This window comes from Callospermophilus lateralis, chromosome 11, assembly GCF_048772815.1.
Source record: "Callospermophilus lateralis isolate mCalLat2 chromosome 11, mCalLat2.hap1, whole genome shotgun sequence".
NCBI lineage: Eukaryota > Metazoa > Chordata > Mammalia > Rodentia > Sciuridae > Callospermophilus > Callospermophilus lateralis.
Window position 1 is genome coordinate 78,355,620 of NC_135315.1, and position 24,112 is coordinate 78,379,731.

The 24,112-nt window shown below is 34.0% G+C and overlaps 1 pseudogene; it reads left to right on the forward strand.

Annotated features, from left to right (window-relative positions):
- The first annotated feature begins 2,559 nt into the window (after positions 1–2,559).
- The window catches only part of LOC143410622 (meiosis-specific nuclear structural protein 1-like), a 34,598-nt pseudogene continuing 13,045 nt past the window's right edge, over positions 2,560–24,112 (forward strand).

Sequence of the window (24,112 nt, forward strand, 5' to 3'; positions counted from 1 at the left end):
CAATTTATTTGGACTTTAGTGAAGTCTTTTTGGAAAAATTGCCCAGTAAATTCTTATAGAAAAAGTATAGAAATATTGGTAGTACATTATTAGAATGAATGCATTGGTAACTAGTTGAATAACCAAATTCAGAGATTGCTGCTAAGTTTCTATTGGCAGAAATATTCTAGTGGTGTCCATCAGGCCTCCCCATTTTCCTAGTTCTGGTATATATTTTTATATGTGAGATAGACAAAAATATATAAAATACATGCTTATCCAATTTGTAAATTATATGACTCTTAGAAGTAGAGGATTATCAGGCAAATGTGTTGTATTGATAGTTTAGAGAACAAAAGCAAGAATCAAAATTTGTCTAGACTGTGAAATTATATGACTCTTAGAAGTAGAGGATTATCAGGCAAATGTGTTGTATTGATAGTTTAGAGAACAAAAGCAAGAATCAAAATTTGTCTAGACTGTGAAACCAGGGATTAAAGAAAAGGAATTGGCTTGTAGCTTCTGGAAGATAAAAAGGGGAGAGGGAAAATGTGAGAAGGAAAATCAGAGGTTTTTCATTTTATTTAATAGTAATATTTAGAATAAAAATATTGATAAAAAAGCAATAAAGACTGTAAGATGTTTTTCTTAATCATTTTACCCATGAGATTAAACAGATAGTGGTTGTATCAGGGAGGAATTGCATTTGACTAACAGTAATAGAATACTACAGACCGAAGGGGACATGGAGGCTTAGACTAATTAGGCATTTATTATGTTTTTTATATAACATGAAGTCAGGAGCTAGGAAGCCCAGGCTGGTGTGGCAGCTCTGTGGTCAAAAAGAACCAAGGCTCCTTCTGCTTTTCTGCTCCATGACCCGAAGCACGTGTTATCTTGTGGACACATGAGCTGGTGGATTTCCAGTCCTCACATGCTCTTATTTGGGGGTAGGCTGGGGATGTAGCATAGTGGTAGAGCACCTACTGTTATAGTTTAGATATGAGGTATCTTCCAAAAGATCATGAGTGACACAATGCAAGAAACTTTAGATGTCCCACTGCCTCCTCCAGGAGATTAGAGCCTTCTGCTCCTTAACGTGCGTCCCTCAGCCTTCAAAAAGCTGCTCTAGTCTCTGTTATTTACCCAGTGAGGTAAAGTGCTCCAAGTAGTTTACTGTAGTGAGAGGTGCCTGACTGATGTAAAATACTTAATACAAAATAAGAGAGAAGACAAAGGCATTTAACAAGCTCTTCTAGGACAAGAGATTACATTTCTTCCACATCCACTTCCAGGTCCTAGTCTAAATGGCTCCCTTGTCGCTGGGCCCCAACTCCAGCCACTCTAGAACATCTTTCAAAGATCCCTGAGCAGCTTCTCCTAGTCCTGGGGGCAGACCAAACAGAACTCCTGAATCTGGGGTGGGGGTTGCACATCTCCTTTCCCCCCACTTGGCTTTCTTCCCTCTGGGGTTAGCACCCTGGAAGGGCCAAGGAATTCAGAAAAGGGCAAGTCAAAGAGCCAATCCACCCTAGGCCCTGAGGCCTGCTGAAGACTCAGCCTAGTCAACTCCTGAGCCCAGGTTGGTTACAGGGTGCCCCCTGGTGGGCAGGGATTGATCCACAGGTTTACCAATGTGCTCAGAGGACCCTGACCTGCTGGTTCTATCTGGTCAGTTTTCTTTTTATTTTTTATTTCCTTCCTTCCTTCCTTCCTTCCTTCCTTCCTTCCTTCCTTCCTTCCTTCCTTTCTTCCTTTTTTTGTTGTTGTTTGTTTTGTTTTGCTACTGGGGCTAGAACCCAGTTACACCGAACCACTGAGCTACATTCTCAGGCCTTTTATTTATTTTTTAAATTATGAAACAGGGTCTTGATAAGTTGCTGAGGTTGGTTTTGAACTTGTGATCCTCTTGCTTCAGCCTCCTGAGCCATTGAGATTATAGGCATACAATACCATGTTTTAGGAGCACAGCTCATGCACCAATTTGTAAATGTCCCCATGCCACATGCCCTTCAGTTCACACCCTATGGATGCTCTCTTTCACTAGGGAAGACTCTCAACATGATGCTCCCTCACCTCTGCTCCCAAAATTTCTTTCCTTTCTTTGATCATTCTGTTTGCAAAAATAAGGTAAAATGAAAACCTACCAGGGCTTCCCTACAAGGTGCTTTGCATAGTAAGAATTTAAACTCAGGAATTCAAAAGCCCGCTCTCTTCATCCACTCTGTTGTGTGGACATCTGCCCACCTGGCATTTAATGGAAAATGACCCCTCCTTGGACAGAGGTCCTTTTCTTCCAACTTCAGGCAGTTCTGGGTTTTCCTTCTCTCCAGGTATGGCCCTGAAAGGTCATCCATGACAGGGGTGGAGATTTTCAAAACGTGATATCCAATCCACAAGAACTTACCTGCATAATTCAGTAGTACACCTGTGGGCCCCAGGTGTTCCTGTGCAAGAACGTGGAGCCAGAGTCCACAACGCAACTCCCAGGACAGGATGACATCAGAGAAGCAACTCTGATGTTGCTTCAGGAGCAACAGGGCCTCGTCCACAGTCCCATGGTGACCAATCCCTTTGGCCATGGCTGTTTTCCCTTCAAAGCTCTTCCCGCACCCCTCCCTCATCTCCTGCCCTCCTCTGACTCCACTTCAAGTCCCGACTTTCAGTGAACAGCTTGATTTCTGTTTCCCAGTAACCTTTCCTGAGACTCAGTCCTGTTGGTTTAGCTTCCCACCTTAACCCAACAGCAAGCAGGCTTATTTTGCCTTAGATGATTCTTGTCATCTTGGGTGGCACTGCAGGCAAGAAGCGAAGAGGAATGGCAGGCAGGGTGGCACTTCTGATGCCCTTTTGCCCTGACTGTTGAGCATCCTCAAGTATCTGATGCTCACAGGACAAGGGTCTGTAGTTCCACGGCCTATCTTTGAAGCCTAGTATTGGTGCTTAGAAGCTGCGGGACCTTGGGTTTAATTACTTTTGCTTTTCATGCCTCATCTATGAAATAGGGAATAGCTATTTAATTAATGAAGTATTAAGCTACTACATTTACTCTTTTATTAGGTATAGTCTGAATTTAGCGAAGGAAGCCAAAGACTCTTCATTATTATTATTTATTTTGTTATATTACCTCAATATATTTTTGAAATCAGACTTTGGAATATTTTAGTATGCACATTTTATCCATTATAGGCTACCCCAAAGAGAACTTTGAACTTTAGTGAAAGGCATCAGAAATTAGTAGATGAAAACTTTCGCAGAAATTTGGATAGTAAAGCACAAAAAGAGATGCAGACTCAAATCAGCAAACAAATGGAGAAGAATAAAACTGATGACAGTATTGAGTGCAGGAGATTCCTCAGATTATTACAGAATGAATAGTTCGAGTTAGATATGGAAGAAGCCATCCAAAAAGTAAGTTTTACTATGATAATTACATTTTCACCCTTCATTTTCACCTTGGAAATGATAAACGCCAACTGCTAATACTATAGTTGTCTAGAAAGACAAATGTTAGGTAAGGTATGCCTTATTGTAAGTCATCCAGTATGGTTATAAAAAGCCAACTTTCTGGAGCTGGACCAGCTTTTAAAATCCTATACTATATCATTGCTTCAGAACCTCAGGTATTTTACTTTTACTTTTTATCTTCATCTACAACTGGGCAGTAATAATGGTACCTCCTACTCAGAAATTTTTAGTAATAAGTAAATACATGCACAACCCTTAGAATAGTTCTTCGTAAAAAGAAGCGCCTGGATTTTTTAACATAAATGTGAAACGCATAATTATTAACTTCCACAGTTCATGTAAGTATAATTGTGTTACATTCTGTATATTTGTAAGGACAAAAATATAAGGATGTCTTTTCTGAATTTACTGAAATTAAACAGGTACATTATGAAGTGGTAGAAACCGAACACTTACATATTAGGTATAAATTGATTCCTATTTTAAATACTACCTTGAATAATTCAGGTATCACATATATGTATGTAACTCCTAAAATATGGAGATCATTTTTCAATGCTATTTCTAAATATTTTCAAGGATCAAATTGATATAAAAAGGGAAACTCATAAGAAGTGAGATACAGGAAAGAAATGAAGTCTCATAAATGTGAAGGAAATATTATGATACCAGTTTTTTGAGTGCCGGCTGTATATTCCCCATCTTGTAGGATATTGCAGGGAATAGCAAAACCAAGTTTTAAAAGTTTTATCCATTCCTTTTTGTGTTCCAAATTCTAAAAGCTTAGATGTGATTTTTTTAACTTTGAGCAAGAAGATTCTATTCAATTTTTTCTACAATTTTTCAAGAGAATCCCAGATATTATACCCTCTCTCTCTTTGCATATTTTAGTATGCATCAAACAAAATATGGATAGTTTCATGGAGTTCCCTAATGACATTATTTTATCCATTCCTTAAACAAATTTCCATGACTGAATCAAATATATGCTTTTACAATCTTTTTTTGTTTTAATAAGGGCCCAGTACAGTTCATACAATATATTTGCCTGCTATGTCTAAATCCCTTTTAATCTAAAACAGCTTCTTTTTCATCCTTTGTGTTTTTAACTTCATGTTTTTAAAATATTTCTTTAGTTGTAGATGGACACAATACCTTTATTTTATTTATTTGTTTTTATGTGGTGCTGAGGATCGAACCCAGTGCCTCATATATGCTAGGTAAGCACTGTACCACTTAGCTACAACCCCAGCCCTAGGCTCATGTTTTTAACTTGTTAAAATTACCTAGGGAAGTTGTTTAGTGTTCCACATTCTGTATTTATCTGTTTGTTTCCTCATGTTTTCTTTACTTTATGTTTCTAACTCTTATATTTTCTCTAAATGGAAGTTAGCCCTAAAGAAATGATTAGTTTGAGATCAGGTCTCTTGGCAAGAATGCTTCATAGGTATACTGGCATTGTGTCACATCCTAGGGAACCTGAGGTCTGGTCATTCCACTTTTAACAATACCAGTGTTAATCACTGGGTTCAGTGAGAGAGCCTCTTTCCTTTATTATAAAAGTTTTCATCAAACTTTCATAGGTAGTTTCACACACAAAAAAAGTTTTCTTTCATTAGGAGTTGCAATACACTGATTTTTCTATTATTCCTTTCACATTTAATTAGCGAAAATTCCTTCATAATGAACTTTTCCTCATCAACTAGATTCATTTGTTCTTACTGGAAAGGGGAATAAATAGTTAATTTTAGAGTATATTGGTATCTATGTTGTTTAAAAAATTTGTTTTCTTTTTGAATGTTTTTTAAAATATCTGAACTCATGGGTCTCTATATACTTATAATTACATTATTATTGTTTTTGATGCTCAAATTATCTTGTCCTTGGCCAATGAATGCTTTTTTTATATTGCTTCTGTGCTCTTTTAACAAGATACCCTTAATCTTTGATATCTTCCTTGCTTTTTATCAGAACAATATGTTTTAGGCTTGTGGTGGTTAATTTTGTTTTAATTTATCAGAGCCATGGTGTGCTCAGGTTATTTGATCTAACATTGTTCTGGTGTTTTGAGCTAAGACTAACATTTAAATTTGTAGATTGAGTAAAGCAGATTGTCCTCCCTAGTGAGGGTGGGCCTCACTCATCCAGTCAGTTGAAAGCTTGAACTGAACAAAAATACTGACCCTTCACCAGATAGGAGAGAATTCTTTCTGCATGACTGATGCTTTTTCCCTGCCATTGGCCTCAAACTGAAACATTAGCCCTTCTTAGGTCTTACTTTGCTGGTCTTTGGACAGGAACTATATGTAGGTCCTCCAGGTTCTCAAGCCTTCAGACTGGAATAAAACCATTGCCTTGTCAACTGCATTTCACTCTTCTCCCTTACCTTATTTGTAATTGCCTTCTCCAAAAAAAAGAAGGTTGGCTATTGATATCTACATTCTTTCAACCCTACTATACAAATAAAGTACTTTTGGAATTGCTTACCTGCACCCCTACGAGAAACAAATTTACTTCTGTAGTACAGACTGGTATAGTTCTTTCTGTCTTTAGTCTCCCATTATCGAGTCAAATACCGTTTCCCAAAGTTCACGTCCACATTTCCTGTTCTCCTCTGGTGTGGTTAAGTGTTTCACTTTTAATAGGTTAATTTGCTGTAGTCTGCACTCTATTGTTCCCCCCATATCTGGTTGTTTTTGTTTCTCTCTTTAACTTTTTATGTTGAAATGATTATAGATTCTCAGGAATTTGCAAAGATGCTATGGAGAGCTCCATTGTGCTCTTGGCCAGTTCTCCCCACTGGTCAAGTCTTACATAATTGAAGTATAATATCAAACTCTGGAAAATGACATTGGCACAATATATATGTATACTTACATGTTATTTTATTACATGCATCGATGTGCTCAACCACCATCTTAAATTATAAAACTATTTTATCGCCACACAGATCTCATGTCTGCTACTCTGTTGTAACATGCACTTCTTTCAACCCTCACTGTGCCTGGCAATCACTACTTTTTTTTCCTCCATCTCTGTAATTTTTTTCTTTTCAAAAAGTTACATAAATGTAATTAAAAAAGTTAAGCATACTAACAGAGCAGTTCTGCTTCTGAGTATATACCCAAGAAATTTGAAAAACATATGGGAACTCTTTGTATTTTCAGCTTAATTTTTCTATGAACCCAAAATGCCAAAGAAATAAAGTCCATCTTTTTAAAGAGATAATAGTAATAGTTGCACAATATTGTAAGTATACAAAAGCTACTAAGTTGTAGATTGTGAAAGGTGAATTTTATTCTATGTAAATTATCTCAATTTTTAAAAAAGGGTGTTTCAAGAATGTTACATAGGTAGCATCAGACAATATTTAACATATTGGGAATTGGCTTTTTCCCCCACTCACCATGATCCCTGGAGATTCACCCAAGTTGTTGTTTATATTCCTTTTTATTGCTGAGTAGTATTCCAAAGTGTGGATATACCTAAATTTACTTGATCATTCACCTGATGAAGGTTGTCTAGTATATTTCTAGCAGTGGCTATTATGAATAAATCTCTGTAAGTATTTGGGTACTAATTTTGAAATGAATATAAATTTTGTTTCCCTGGGATACATGCTTAGAGTGTAGCTGTTGATTTGTGTGGTAGTTGCATGTCTGCTTTATAATAAACTACCAGACTGATTTCCAGAGTGGAGGTACTACTTTACCTTTCCACCCAACATTATGAGTATGCAGTTTCTCATTTTCTCACTTTTATTATTGCTACTATTTTTATTTTAGTCATTCTAATAGAGATGTAGTGATATGTCAGTGTAATTTTAATTTGCATTTCATGATGGCTGATGATGTTGAACATTTTTTTCAGTCTTTATTTTTCTTAAATACACATCTGAATTTGTAGATCTATCATTTTATTTAAAATGTAAAACAAACAAGTGACATGCTTTTAACAATCACTCAAATAAATGAAGAATTTAGGACATTCTTTGAGCTGTATGTTCTAATTTCTACAACTAATCAATGACTTGGAAAAACAGTGCATGCATGTATGTGTAGGTGACCATTATAGAATATAAAAGAAACATAAGAGAAATAATAACTACATGCAGGATATGGACCTTGTTAGGATTTTGATATGAACAAACAACCAGAAGAAAAATTATCTATAAGACAGGTGTGAAAGCTTGAATATGTGTAGGTATTAATAAGGAATCATTAATTTATTTAGATAGTTTAATGTCATGGTTGTTATATAAAAAGAAATTCTTATCAGGTAGAAATCCATATCGAATTATTTACATGGTAAATGACATTATGTCTAAGATTTGTTGTAAAATATTATAGAAGAGAATGAATAAGAAAATAGAATGGAATTCAAGAGAAAAAACAATTAACACAATGCTAATTTTTGAAAAGATAAGTGACGAATAGCCTTAAACATTATTTAATATTCTTCCAAATCTTTCCATGATAAAATATTTGAAAAAGTACTTATTGAAATATTGTATACTTTAAAGTAAAACAAAAATAATTGAACTTTGCTTTTAAGGCATTTAGTTTTACATTGTAAAATAAACAAACTCAACCTTGGATGAAAAAAAGTCTGATTCCTCAGGACAAATAATTAAAGTTGTCTTTTTTATTCAGGCAGAATAAAACAAGAGATTGAGGGAACTCCAGCTTGAACAAGAAGAAAAATTGGCTCTGGAATTGGCAAAATTAAAACATGAAACTCTAAAGGATGAAAAGATGAGACAACAAGTAAGAGAAAACAGGTATTGTGGTTTCTACTAATTGTATTTATTTAGTCTATTTACTATTAAACTTTTAAGTAATTCTTAGCACCTGAAAGAGAAATTTCTTTGTTTAGATCATTGCACTTATTTAATATTTTGCCTGGAAATATTGCTTTAAATCCCAGAGTATTCATTTGAGAAAATAAGTTGTATTCATAGAAGTAATTGTTGAATATTTAATAAATATCAGCCCTTTCTGTTCTTTCCCTTAAGCACAGATTTTAAAATGACTTCTTACAAAAAACAGACTTACTTATTTCTAGAATAGATTTCTGTTTTTTATTAGTTCATTTTATTCATACATATTACTAGGGTTCACTTTGACATATAAACATGAAATGTAAGTCCCCAATACTTCTCCTTTCCCTTCCTTCCTCCTTCCCCCCCATTCCCTTTCTCTACTTCACTGGTCTTTCTTTAATTTATTTATAGTTTTTTTTGTAATTAGTACTTTGTCAATATACATAAAAATGAGCTTCACTATGGTATTTCATATATTTAGATAGGAAATTTGGTCAGATTCATAGAATAGATTTCTTAATGTTTAAGATTAAATGACTTTTTAGGGACAGCCATGTCACCTGGTGATCAAACTTATGGCCAACTTAATGTTCATTCTGTTTCTGTATAGTTGAATATATTGGAAATTTACTTTGATAATTGTTCCTTTTATTTCAAAGGACTTCTTTGTGTATCATAGGAATCATGGATGAGCTTCAGGGATTTTGAGCCTCATTAAAATATATATTCAGTAAATATATTGTATTTTTCTGGGTCTACAATTTAATCATATTCTCTAAAAAATTATTAGTCCCAGGGGAGGAGGTGGGCTTAAAATTACTGCCAAAATCTATATACTATACTAGTCTCAAACTATCTTTTTCAAGTCCTAATTCTCTAATCATTTTTAGCTATCATTTGTGGCATAATATCACTTGAAGATGAAGCAAATATTTCCCCATGCCTTTTTCTAATTCACTGATAATAAGAGTTAAATAGAAGAGTTGTCCACGTCTAGCATTGCAGATTAGATGATTCCGATTTTTGTTCCCTCAGAGAAAAGAGTCTGGAGAAAATGTAAAAATAAGAACCGGGAAAGGAAAGAAACCAAACTGGTGAGCCTGGCATTTGTAGCTGCATTTCTCCTGGAGGCTTCTGCTGTTACTGAAAACATAACTGAGAGTTATACAAAGCAGAGCTTGGCTGATAAACTCATGGCAACATGTTCAATACCATTCATCAAGTTTTACTCTTAAGTTCTTATTCCTTAATAATACAATTTAATTAGATTTTATTACATAGGCATGATGGATATCTTGTGAAAGATTAGTGTAGAATATCTAGAATAAAGCATGGAGAGATAAAAGGATAAAAAATACAGATAAAAACTTAAAAGAAAATATGGGCTATGGTGGAAAGTTTTAACACACATAATTTTAGTCCTGGTTGCACAGATGAAAGACAATGATGTAGAAGCATTATTTGAAGAGATACTGGTCAAGAATTTTGAAAAAATGATACAAGACATAAAGTCTCAGTGTCAAACACACAAAATAATAAAAACTCTACCTAAACTCATCCTTGTCAAACTTTTGAAACCCAACAATATAAAATAATAGTAATTTTTAAAAGGATGGGGAATGTAGCTCAGTGACAGACCACTTGCCTAGCATACAAAAGATCCTGGATTCATTCCCCGAACTGTAAAACAACAACAAAATACATAAAAATAATAAAGCAGCCAGACAAAAAGGCTATTACCTTCAAATAAGCAATAATAAGAAATATCACTGAATTTTGAACTGAAACAGTAAAAACTAGAAGATGATTGATTTGAAGAGCTGAAAAAAAATTATAGCTCATCCAGAATTCTATATTTTGTGAAAAAATCTCTTCAGAATTAAGGGCAGAATCAGTCAGTTGGATATTCTTTGAAACTGAATATGTTCACTTAACAGTGCCAGAATTTTCAAGTTTTATTTTTTATTTTGTGTGTGAGCCATGCTGACATTTTGACAGACATGCAGAAATAGATTATTTGTTAGATTGATGTATTTATCTGCAAATTGGCAGGACTAAATTCAGGGAACTTTTTGCTGTGGTGCTTAAAATGTATCATAAGCAATTCAGAATCACCTATATTAAAATTAGGCTCTTTATTTTTTTTTGAAACAAATACTTGTTTTTATTGTTAAAATTTTAACTACACTGCCTGGTCTCAGTATAGATTTGATGTACATTTCTCAATTAATGGAGTGAATAGATTCCCTTCATTATATCCATTTAATACAATCATTTTCACCAAATGAATTTTAAAATACATGTTTCTTAGATGCAGGAAAATATTCCCCCCTCTCATTTTTTATTGGTGCATTATAGTTCTACACACTGATGGGATTTTGGGGGGTGATACAAAGGATTGGTCCCAGGGACACCTAACCACTGAGTCACATTCCCAGCCCTTTTTATTTTTTATTTTGACACAGGATCTCACTAAGTTGTTTAGGCCATTCCTAATTTGCTGAGACTGACATTGAATTTGCAGTTCTCCTGAGCTGCTACCATTACAGGTGTGCACCACTACACCCAACATTTGTTGTTACATATTTGTGTATGCACACAATACACAATATAACAACATAATTTGGCCAATATCACTCCCTGGCAGCTCCCCTCTTCTTCCCCACCTCCCACTCCCCTCTTCCACTCCACCTCCCACTACTTTCCTTTATTGATCTCCTTTTGATTTTCATGCCTGCACCTTTTCCTTTCTCCTTTCTAGCTTCTGCATATGAGAGAAAGCATATGACCCTTAACCTTGTGAGTTTGACTTATTTCATTTAACATAATTGTCTCTAGTTCCATCCATTTTTTTATAAATGACATAATTTCATTTTCTTTATGACTGAATAAAACTTCATGATGTGTATATGCCACATTTTCTTTATCCATTTATCTACTGAAGGACACCTGGGCTGTTTCCATAGTTTGGTTGTTGTAATTGTGCTGCTATAAACTTGAGTATGCATCACTGTAGTATGATGACTTTGATTCTTCAGGATAAATACTGGGGAGTGGTATAGCTGGGTCATACATGAGTCTATGCCTCATCTTTTGAGGAACCTACATATTGATTTCCATAGTGGTTGTAGTAATTTATAATCCAGCTGCTGGCATAATAAAATTATTTCTTTTCTTCCATATCCTCTCCAGCATTTATTATCTTCATTTTTATTATTTACATTCTTGATGACTGCCATTCTGACTGGTATGAAATGAAATCTTAGTGTAGTGTAGGGGTTTTTCTGCAGAGTCGGGGTAGTGGCACTAGTATTTAACCCATTGAGCTACATCCCTAGCCCTTTTTAAATTTTTATTTATTTTGAGACAGGGTCTCACTAAATTGCTTAGGGCTTTCCTAAGTTGCTGAGGCTGGCCTTGAACTTGTCATACTCCTATCTCAACCTCCTGAGTCACTGGGAATACAAACATGCACTACTATGCCTAGCCTCAGTGTAGTTTTGATTTACATTTCCCAATTGCTAATCATGTTGAACATTTTTTTGATATATTTGTTGGCCATTTGTACTTCTTCTTTTGAGAAGTGACTTTTTAATTCATTTGGCAATTTATTAATTGGGTTATTTGATTCTTTTTGGTGTAAAGTTTTTTAAGTTCTTTGTACATTCTACTCCTCTGTCAAAAGAGTAGCTAGCAAAGATTTTCTGCCATTCTGTAGGCTCTCTCTTTACACTCCTAATTGTTTTCTGTGCTGAACAGCTTTTTAATTTGATGCTGCCCCATTTATTAACTCTTGGCATTATTACCTGAGCTTTAAGGGTCCTATTGAGAAAGTCATTGCCTGTGTCTGTATGCTACAGTGTTGACCCTATGTTTTCTTCTAGGAGTTGCATAGTTTCTGGTCTAATTCCTTGGTCTTTGATCCATTTTGAGTTGATTTTTATGTAGTGTGAAAGATAAGGGTCTAGTTTCATTCTTCTACATATGAATAACCAATTTTCCTAGCATCATTTGTTAAAAAGGTTATCTTTTCTCCAATGTATGCTTTTAGCACGTTTGTCAAGGATCAAGTGACTGAAGGTGTGTGGGTTTGTCCCTGTGTATTCTATTCTGTACCATTGATCTGTGTGTCTGTTTTTATGTCAGTACCATGCAGTTTTTTAATATAGCTTTTTATAAAAAACTCTAGGTGTGGACTTTCTAATGAGTTTCCCTGGTAGACAGCATTTCTCATGTGTTGATACAACTCAGTAATTTACTAAGTGAACCACACATGTTATGTGAGACGCAACTGAGAGAAGACTTTTGGAAGCATGCACCTGGTTTCCTCTGGATTTCACCCATGTGCCTTCTTCCTTTGCCAATTTTGCTCTGTTACCTTTCACTGGAATTCTTTATAGCAGTTGAGTAAAACTATATGCTGAGTCCTGTGTAGCCTCTTAGTGAATTATCCAACCTGGGGGTGTTTGTGGAACCCCATCATAGATGCAAAAGGAGAAAAAAGAGAACACAGAACCAAGGACAAGTAGAAGATACTGAGTTTGTCAACTTAAACTCAACTCTATTAGTAGTTATGGTAAACATATTTGAACTATTTACCATAATAGATGACATATTGTACTGAAATGAAAGCATAACAGATTTTCAAAGGATTCAGTTTACACATAGTATGCTCTCTGATTAAAATGGAATTACACTAGATAACAGAAACAAAAATATTGCCACAATGAAAGACCACTTTGACCACTTCGACAATGAATTACATAAACAAATCCAAGAAGCAAAATATCAGTTATACAGGGAGATAGAGGTTATAAAAAACAAACAAACAGAAATCCTAGAAATGCAGGAAGCATTAAACCAACTTAAAAACTCAATTGAGAATACTACCAGCAGAGTAGAACACTTAGAAGATAGAACATCAGACAATGAAGACAAAGTATTTCAACTTGAGAAGAACATAGACAGCTCAGCAAGACTGTTAAGAAACCATGAGCAGAACATCCAAGAAATATGGGATAACATAAAGAGACCAAACTTAAGGGTCATTGGGATACAGGAAGGTATAGAGGTCCAAACCAAAGGAATGAGCAATCTATTCAATGAAATAATACAAGAAAACTTCCCAGACTTGAAGAATGAGACAGAATCCCAAATCCTAGAAGCCTACAGGATGCCGAATGTGCAAAATCATAAGAGATCCACACCTAGACACATTATAATGAAGATGCTCAACATACAGAATAAGGAGAGAATTTTAAAAGCTGCAAGAGAAAGGAAGCAGATTACATTTAGGGGTAAATCCATCAGGATAACAGCTGATCTTTCAACACAGACTCTGAAAGCTAGAAGATCCTGGAATAGCATATTTCAAACACTGAAAGAAAATGGGTTCCAACCAAGAATTGTGTATCCAGCGAAATTAAGCTTCAGGATGGAAGATAAAATTAAAACCTTCCACGATAAACAAAAGTTAAAAGAATTTGCAGCTAGAAAACCATCTCTTCATAACATCCTCGACAAAATATTACAGGAAGAGGAAATGGAAAATATCAATGAAATCCAACAGCGGGAGGTAGTACAGTAAAGGGGGGCGGATAATCAAAGAGGAAAACAAACCATGTTTAGTAACATAAATAAACAAATATGGCTGGAAGAACAACCCATATCTCAATAATAACCCTAAATGTTAATGGCTTAAACTCACCAATTAAGAGACACAGGCTAGTAGAATGGATCACAAAACAAGACCCAACAATATGCTGCCTTCAGGAGACGCATTTGATAGGAAAAGACATACATAGACTGAAGGTGAAAGGTTGGGAAAAATCATATCACTCATATGGACTTCGGGAACAAACAGGAGTGTCCATACTCATATCAAATAAAATAGATTTTAAGCCAAAGTTAATCAAAAGGGATAAAGAGGGACACTACATACTGCTCATGGGAACCATACACCAACAAGACATAACAATCATAAATATATATGCCCCAAACAATGGTGCAGCTATGTTCATCAAACAAACTCTTCTCAAGTTCAAGAGTCTAATAGATCACCATACAATAATCATGGGAGACTTCAACACACCTCTCTCACCACTGGACAGATCTTCCAAACAAAAGTTGAATAAGGAAACTATAGAACTCAATAACATAATTAATAACCTAGACTTAATTGACATATATAGAATATACCACCCAACATCAAGCAGTTACACTTTTTTCTCAGCAGCACATGGATCCCTCTCAAAAATAGATCATATATTATGTCACAGGGCAACTCTTAGACAATATAAAGGAGTAGAGATAATACCATGCATATTGTCTGATCATAATGGAATTCAACTGAAAATCAATGATAAAAGAAGTAAGGAAAAATCATGCATCACTTGGAGAATGAACAATAGGTTACTGAATGATCAATGGGTTATAGAAGACATCAAGGAGGAAATTAAAAAATTCTTAGAGATAAATGAAAACACAGACACAAAATATCAGAATCTATGGGACACATTGAAAGCAGTTCTAAGAGGAAAATTCATTGCTTGGAGTTCATTCCTTTAAAAAAGAAAAAACCAACAAATAAATGATCTAATACTTCATCTCAAAATCCTAGAATAAGAAGAGCAAAACAACAGCAAAAGAAGTAGAGACAAGAAATAATTAAAATCAGAGCTGAAATTAATGAAATTGAAACAAGAGATACAATTGAAAAAATTGACAAAACTAAAAGTTGGTTCTTTGAAAAAATAAATAAAATCAACAGACCCTTAGCCATGTAACGAAGAGAAGAAGAGAGAGAACTCAAGTTACTAGCATCCGGGATGAAAAAGGCAATATCACAACAGACACTTCAGAAATACAGAAGATTATCAGAAATTATTTTGAATCCTTATACTCCAATAAAATAGTAGAGAGTGAAGGCATTGATAAATTTCTTAAGTCATATGATCTGCCCAGATTGAGTCAGGAGGATATTGACAACCTAAACAGACCAATATCAATTGAGTAAGTAGAAGAAACCATCATAAGACTACCAACTAAGAAAAGCCCAGGACTGGATGGGTATACAGCAGAGTTTTACAAAACCTTTAAAGAGGAACTAATACCAATATTTTTCAAGCTATTTCAGGAAATACAAAAAGAGGGAGAACTTCCAAATTCATTCTACGAGGCCAACATCACCCTGATTCCTAAACCAGACAAAGACACTTCAAAGAAAGAAAACTACAGACCAATATCTCTAATGAACCTAGATGCAAAAATCCTCAATAAAATTCTGGCGAATTGGATACAAAAACATATCAAAAAAATTGTGCACCATGATCAGGTAGGATTTATCCCTGGGATGCAAGGCTGGTTTAATATACGGAAATCAATAAATGTTATTTACCACATCAATAGGCTTAAAAATAAGAACCATATGATCATCTCGATAGATGCAGAAAAAGCATTCGACAAAGTACAGCATCCCTTTATGTTCAGAGCTCTAGAAAAACTAGGGATAACAGAAACATACCTCAATATTGTAAAAGCAATCTATGCTAAGCCTCAGGCTAGCATCATTATGAATGGAGAAAAACTGAACGTATTCCCTTAAAATCTGGAACAAGACAGGGATGCCCTCTCTCACCACTTCTGTTCAACATAGTTCTCGAATCACTGGGCAGAGCAATGAGACAGACGAAAGAAATTAAAGGCATAAAAATAGGAAAAGAAGAACTCAAATTATCACTATTTGCAGATGACATGATTCTATACCTAGCAGACCCAAAAGGGTCTACAAAGAAACTATTAGAGCTAATAAATGAATTCAGCAAAGTGGAAGGATATAAAATCAACATGCATAAATCAAAGGCATCCCTGTATATCAGTGACAAATCCTCTGAAATGGAAATGAGGACAACCACTCCATTCACAATATCCTCAAAAAAAATAAAATAAAATACTTGGGAATCAACCTAACAAAAGAGGTGAAAGACTTATACAATGAAAATACAGAACCCTAAAGAGAGAAATAGAAGAAGATCTTAGAAGATGGAAAAATATATCCTGTTCATGAATAGGTAGGACTAACATCATCAAAATGGTGATATTACCAAAAGTTCTCTATAGGTTTAATGCAATGCCAATCAAAATCCCAAAGGCATTTCTTGTAGAAATAGATAAAGCAATCATGAAATTCATATGGAAAAATAAAAGACCCAGAATAGCAAAAACAATGCTAAGCAGGAAGTGTGAATTAGGCAGTATAGCAATACCAGACTTCAAACTATACTACAGAGCAATAGTAACAAAAACAGCATGGTACTGGTACCAAAACAGGCGGGTGGACCAATGATACAGAATAGAGAACACAGAAACCAATCCACAAAATTACAACTATCTTATATTTGATAAAGGGTCTAAAAGCATGCAATGGAGGAAGGATAGCATCTTCAACAAATGGTGCTGGGAAAACTGGAAATCCATATGCAACAAAATGAAACTGAATTCCTTTCTCTCGCCATGCACAAAAGTTAACTCAAAGTGGATCAAGGAACTTGATATCAAATCAGAGACACAGCGTCTGATAGAAGAAAAAGTTGGATATGATCTACATACTGTGGGGTCGGGCTCCAAATTCCTCAATAGGACACCCATAGCACAAGAGTTAATAACTAGAATCAACCAATGGGACTTACTAAAACTAAATTTTTTTTTTCTCAGCAAAAGAAACAATAAGAGAGGTAAATAGGGAGCCTACATCCTGGGAACAAATCTTTACTCCTCACACTTCAGACAGAGCCCTAATATCCAGAATATGCAAAGAACTCAAAAAATTAGACAATAAGATAACAAATAACCCAATCAACAAATGGGCCAAGGACCTGAACAGACATTTCTCAGAGTAGGACATACAATCAATCAACAAGTACCTGAAAAAATGCTCACTATCTCTAGCAGTCAGAGAAATGCAAATCAAAAACACCCTAAGATATCATCTCACTCCAGTAAGATTGGCAGCCATTAGGAAGTCAAACAACAACAAGTGCTGGTGAGGATGTGGGGAAAAGGGTACACTTGTACATTGCTGGTGGGACTGCAAATTGGTGTGGCCAATTTGGAAAGCAGTATGGAGATTTCTTGGAAAGCTGGGAATGGAACCACCATTTGACCCAGCTATTCCCCTACTCGGTCTATTCCCTAAAGACCTAAAAAGAGCATACTACAGGGACACTGCTACATCCATGTTCATAGCAGCACAATTCACAATAGCAAGACTGTGGAACCAACCTAGATGCCCTTCAATAGACGAATGGATATAAAAAAATGTGGCATTTATACAAAATGGAGTATTACTCTGCATTAAAAATGACAAAATCATAGAATTTGCAGGGAAATGGATGGCATTAGAGCAGATTATGCTAAGTGAAGCTAGCCAATCCCTAAAAAACATATGCCAATTGTCTTCTTTGATATAAGGAGAGTAACTAAGAACAGAGAAGGGACGAAGAGCATGAGAAGAAGATTAACATTAAACAGGGATGAGAGGTGGGAGGGAAAAGGAGAGAGAAGGGAAATTGCATGGAAATGGAAGGAGACCCTCAGGGGTATACAAAATTACATACAAGAGGAAGTGAGGGGAAAGGGGAAAAAATATAAGGGGGAGAAATGAATTACAGTAGAGGGCGTAGAGAGAGAAGAGGGGAGGGGAGGGGGGAGGAGGGATAGTAGAGGATAGGAAAAGCAGCAGAATACAACAGACACTAGTATGGCAATATGTAAATCAATGGATGTGTAACTGATGTGATTCTGCAATCTGTATACAGGGTAAAAATGGGAGTTCATATCCCACTTGATTCAATATGTGAAATATGATATATCAAGAACTATGTAATGTTTTGAACAACCAACAATAAAAATTAATAAAAAAAAATATTACCAATCTTTGTAGATTAGTATATTTTCAAATGTATTTCAAAATAACCTTTGGATCAAAAAATAATAATAAAAATTTAAATTAGAAAGTATTTTAACTGATCCTGAAAATACCTCATAGTAGAAGTTGTGGGATTGGAGTGACATTAACAAAATAGCAGCATGGGCACCTCCAAACTCCTGTTCCTCCTCACCTCTTTCCCTACCAGAAACATCAAAAAACATGGAGAAATAGTCAGAACCAAATTTATGAAAACTCTGGTTAATATCCAAAGATTTATAGCAACCAAGAAAATATTGAATCAAGAAAAAGGCACCTTAAAAATGTTAGGAAAGTTTTGTGGTACTTTTATTCACCCTTGTCAGATCTCCTCCTAGCTCTGAGGCAGTCTTTAAGCCCATGTTCCTAGTGAGACCTTGCTCCCTGGTTTAAGGAAATATATATATATATATATATATATTATATAATTATATATATATATATTATATATATATATATATATATATTATTATTATATATATATATATATATATATATATCTATATATATATATATATATATATATATATATATATATATATATATATATATATATATATATAAATATATATATATATATATATATATATATATATATTATATATATATCTATTAAAACAATGGCTAAAGCACTTAAATAGACATTTATATCAAGAAGATACACAATAGGTGATAAGCACATGAAAAGATATTCAACATCATTAGTCACTAAGAAAATGCAAATTAAAGCCACAACAAGGTGTTATTTCATCAGTTAGGCTTCTTAAAAACAATGGAAAATAACAATTGGAACCCTCAGACATTGCTGATAGGAATGTGAGTCATCCATTAAGGAACTAACTTATTTCTCCAATGGATCTAAAATAATATCAGTTGTATACTATCTTTGAGAAAATTTAAAATGTCGTCACTTAATTTTCTGTGGAGCTTAATTCTCTTAAGAATCTGCAGATTTAAATTTGACTTTTTTCCCCACAGTATTGAGGTCAGAGAATTGGAGAAGAAATTAAAAGCAGCTTGCATCAATAAAGAAAGAGCAGCCCAGATTGCTGAGAAGGATGCCATTAAATATGAGCGAATGGTAATGTTGTTTCTGGTCACTTTTTTGTTTTTCTTTATGATACTAAAAACAAAGAGTCCTTTTTTTTTTAAATTGTTGCATTCTGTAAATAATTTACACTGCACGATTTCCAAATACTGGTATACCTTTCAGATTCTTAAGGTATCCAAAATCTTCAGTGATTTCATAGGAAACATTGTTTAACTTAATATTAGACTCTTTTAGCTGAAAACTATATTTTTTGCATGTTGATTTATATTTTGATAATTTTGTATAAGAAACTTGTCTGTTTTACAAAAGCAGCCCCTTTCTCAAGTTTCTATTTGTTCCCCTTTTCTAACTCCTCACATGCTGCTCAGTTGAGGGAAAGAAATGTAATACAGTATAAATATAAAGTACAGTCCATAAGTTAACACAAACAGGGTATACCTTATCTCTTGAGTTTGTATCATCACACAGAAAGGCCAATTATATATGAATGTATGTACACATAGATATGTATATCAACATAAATGTGTTCATACAGTTATAGAGGTGATATCAAAATAGTTAACTAGTGCAGTATTCATTAGGAATAGATGCAGGCTATAAATGGTATATATGTTTTGTGTATATATATATATATATATATATATATATATATATATATATATATATATATACATACATTTGTAGAAATAAATATACCATGCTATTAATAATGAAAACCTTAGGTAAAGCAGCTGGTAGGAAAATTTGAGACGCTTCATTGCCTCTATCCTCTATTTGAAAGGTTGAAACGATATCCTCTGTTTGAAAGCATAAATTCTATCCTTTCAAAATAAACTAGAACACAATGTATGATTTGTACAGTGGTTTGTAGTTTTAATTATCCTGATAGTTGAGGTTATTCAAGATCATTATAGATATTCTAATCTGATTTCTAAAAGAATTGCTGCTATTTTCTAAGTCAAAATTGATCCACAAAATTGAAACCAAATATTCCTAGGACTTGGCCTAACTAGGTGTCAGATATCTAGGTACTAGTATTTGGCCTTGTCTCTCTGAGCTTATGTTTTCTCATCTATAAAATAAGAACAATATATTTCTATAAGTATGTTGTAATCTGTACATAAAAGTTTTTTTTTTTTTTTAAAGAATTTAGTCAACATGTACAAAGAAAAGTGTAAAGAAATTTTGGTTAAGATACATTAACAGGGTACATGTTATAAGCATTAATTATATAACAAATGACATTTATCATTCATATTTTAATCTGCTTTTTATATTTGATGCTGTTAAAGCTATGATGTGGACCAGGTGCAATGGTACATGCCTGCAATCCCAGCGGCTTGGGAGGCGGATGCAGGAGGATCATGAGTTCAAAGCCAGCCGTAGCAATTTAGCAAGGCGCTAAGCAACTCAGAGAGATCCTTTCTCTAATAAAATACAGATGGGTCTAGGGATGGGCTCAGTGGTCGAGTGCCCCTGAATTCAATCCCTGGTACCCTACCCACCCAAAAATGCTAGCATGTGATCATAAAGGCAAACATTAATTTTAAAAAATGCTCCATTATATTTAATTTAAACATATTTTGTTAAATGATTTGAAATTGCTCAAAAGAATTAAGGGATTTAATCCATCCAAGAAAAGGATTGTCTCTAACTTAGTGGGAATAGTACAGAGTGAGTGTATTCAAACTGCAGAAAACAGGCACAGTAGCATTTATGACCCTTTCAAGTAAAAGAGATTACAAAGGGCCTTTAATACATGAGAAAGAAAAAACTCAAGGGCTAATGGCAGGAAAGAAAGCTTCAACTAGGAGAAACTTAATAGCTGATAAGCATCATTTAATAGCAGACCTGTATGAAAATGGTAGTACCATCTTGATTCCAAATAGCAACTGATACTATGAAAAATTAAAATTGAAAATCAACTTATAACAAAAGAAAAAGATCACTACTGCTTTCACAGTTTAAAATGGTTACTAATAAAGTACTCATAATTTTTATTACTGTTTTTCTGGTACAGACTTATTGATTATCCTTATCAGGTATTACCCACGCATTTCTAGGGTCTGACTCATCGTTCAGACCCTTTAGGTCACAATGACTTACTTTTGACTTTTTTACCTAGACAGCTGAAAAATTTTATTTTATATAACAGGCTTTATAATGTTCAGTTACATTTATTTAAAGTATTCTATCATACTGGGTTCAGATTTGAAAAGAGAAAGGTAAATTTTGTTTTAATATCAGAAACGTGATGCTGAAATAGCCAAGACCATGATGGAAGAGCAGGAGAGAATGATGAAGGAAGAGCATGCTGCCGAAGACAGAAAAAACAAAGTGAAAGCACTGTACTGTCTTGACTTGGAGAAACAACTGGAAGAACAAGAGAGAAAAAAGCAGGAAGCTTATGAGCACTTGCTGAAAGAGAAACTCATGATTGATGAAATTGTTAGGAAAATCTATGAAGAAGATCAAATGTAAGTTTGTCATGGAGACTTAAAATTCTTAATGCCTGAACGTTTACTTCAGATTGATCACAGGTTTGTTGTGAAGAGTTGAAGCACATATAACAGTGTGAATACATAGTAGATGCTCAATAAATATTAGTTATGATCACAAAAATTGAGACCAGCTCTTCTTTATCTTTGTCAGCATGATTGTTAATAAGTATCTCATAATTAATAAATGCTTATTTACTGACTAAATCTTTGTTTCTTAAATATATCCATACCATATGTTATGGGACATGTTTTCTGATAAATTTCCTTAGTAGACAGTTTAATAGTAGACTACAAGGCTCACATTAATAGGTCATAGCCTTTCTGAAATGAGATGCATAAAACTCCATTAGTAGGTTAAAAGAGAAGTACAGTAGTATTTTATCCAGAGAAAATTTGTAGTGTTATGTAATAGGCATTTGTTGTATTAATGAACAAACTATAAATAGGGAAATTGTTTCCCTGCACATTATTATTAACAGAAGGAACTTTTTATTTTTTGATATTTTATTATTTCTTTTACTATAAAACTATATCTGCTATTGTTCTTTAGGGAAAGACAACAAAAATTAGAAAAAATGCATGCAACTAGAAAATATATTGAGGAGTTTCAGAAAGAGCAGACTATCTGGAGAAACAAGAAACGTGAGGAGATGGAAGAAGAAAACAGAAAAATTATAGAGTTTGACAACATGCAGCAGCAAAGAGAAGAACATAGGATGGCAAAAGTTCAGGAAAATGAGGAAAAAAGGCTGCAGCTTCAGAATGCGGTATTAAAATAACCACTTCTCTGACACTGGTGAATTTCTGAAATAATTAGGTATTGAATTTGGATCCTATAAATATATATATTTTTTAATTTAATAGCTGACTCAGAAATTGGCAGAAATGCTGCGGCAACGTGAAGACCTGGAACAAGTACGACAGGAATTATACCAGGAAGAACAAGCTGAAATATACAGGAGGCAACTAAGAGTAAGTTTCAGATATTAAAAGAATTATTAATAGAAGACTATAATATTGAGATGAAGCAGTAGAATGAGTAAATTTAAACCCAACCTATCGATAATCGCACTCTAGGTAAGTGGTGTAAACAATGCAGTTAAAAGACATTTTCAAGTTGAATAAAAAAGCTTCACTCAGAGAACAGTTCATAGACTGTATCATAAAAAGTGTAATGTAACTGTGTTGTCTATAATCAGCACAATTTATGTATGAAGACAACATGTAATTTAAAGCAAAAAGAGAAATACATACTGCATAGACCCTAGTCAATTAAAAGCAAGTTGGAGTGCCTATTTTAATATAAGACCAAGTCAACTTCAGAACAAGGATTTTTGTAAGATTAATGTAGTGGATATAATAGTTCTAAAGGCATATGAACTTAACTAGCAAACCTTCATAATACATGAAGCAAAACTGACAGGTTTGAAAAGAGAAATAGACAAATACACAATCAAGAGTTAAAGATTTTAATATTCCTTTCTTATTAATATATAGACTAAGTGGTCTGAATCACAGGTTACAGTGCTGAGCAACAATGTCAGCAAACCTGACCTGACATTCAGAGAATACTTCACCCAAAAGCAGCAGGATACAAATTCCATTCAAGTACAAATAGAACATTCACCAAGACAGACATATTCTAGGACATAACTAATTCTCAATAAATTCACAGGGTTTTAAAACATACCAAGTATGTTTTCTGACTACAGTATAATTAAATTAGGAATCAATATTTAGAATATACCTGTAAAATCCTTAAAAATATTTTAAATAAACAATGTACTTCTATATAAGCAGTGAGCACAAGAAGAAATCATAGTGGAAATTAGATTTTTCAAATTGATGATAAAAGAAGTGTATACCAAATATGTGTGAAGCTGCTAAAGCAGTACTTAATGGGGAGTTCATGTGTTTTAATAAATATGCTAGAAAATAACAATAATGAAAAATTAGTGATCCTAAGTCTACACAAAAATTTGTATATTAATGTTCATAGCAGCAGCATTCATAATGGCTAAAAGTGAAAATAACCTAATGAACTCATAAGCAAAACATATCCATGTAGTAGAATATTATTCAATGATAAAGAAATGAAGTGCTGATATGTGCTAAAGTATTGATGAACCTTTTAATTTTTTCTTAATTTTAAAAATGTATCTCAGGAATGTTATATAAATGGGAAGAAATAAATATGTAACCTTTTGAGAGTGATTATTTTTTGCTGAGCATAATTTCCTGGAGACTCATTTATGTTGTCCTTTATCAATACTTTGTTCTGTTTATTATTGAGTAGTATGTCTTTGATATGCATGTACCAGTTCATT